Here is a 326-nt window from a genome sequence, read left to right as displayed (position 1 = left end):
AGAGTGCGAGAGAGAGAGAGTGCGAGAGAGAGAGAGTGCGAGAGAGAGAGAGTGCGAGAGAGAGAGAGTGCGAGAGAGAGAGTGTGCGAGAGAGAGAGTGTGCGAGAGAGAGAGAGAGAGAGAGCGCGAGAGAGAGAGAGAGCGAGAGAGTGAGCGAGAGAGATCGAGAGCGTGCGAGAGATGGACAGAGGAAGAGGCACACACACACGGGGAGCACGGTGGCTCAGTGGTTAGCACTGCTGCCTCACAGCACCAGCGATTCGGGTTCAATTCCCACGACTGACTGTGTGGAGTTTGCACATTCTCCCCGTGTCTGCGTGGGTTTC

At 57.4% G+C, this 326-nt stretch overlaps 1 protein-coding gene across 2 annotated transcripts in view; it reads right to left on the bottom strand.

Moving 5' to 3' along the window:
- Positions 1–326, bottom strand: part of LOC122563308 (DENN domain-containing protein 2C-like) — a 120,497-nt gene that overhangs the window by 62,006 nt on the left and 58,165 nt on the right. The gene's annotated exons all lie outside the window — the stretch shown is intronic.

This window comes from Chiloscyllium plagiosum, chromosome 26 (assembly GCF_004010195.1).
Source record: "Chiloscyllium plagiosum isolate BGI_BamShark_2017 chromosome 26, ASM401019v2, whole genome shotgun sequence".
Lineage (NCBI taxonomy): Eukaryota > Metazoa > Chordata > Chondrichthyes > Orectolobiformes > Hemiscylliidae > Chiloscyllium > Chiloscyllium plagiosum.
The sequence above is the reverse complement of the archived record's forward strand: the minus strand, read 5'-3'. Positions and strand labels throughout refer to the sequence as shown.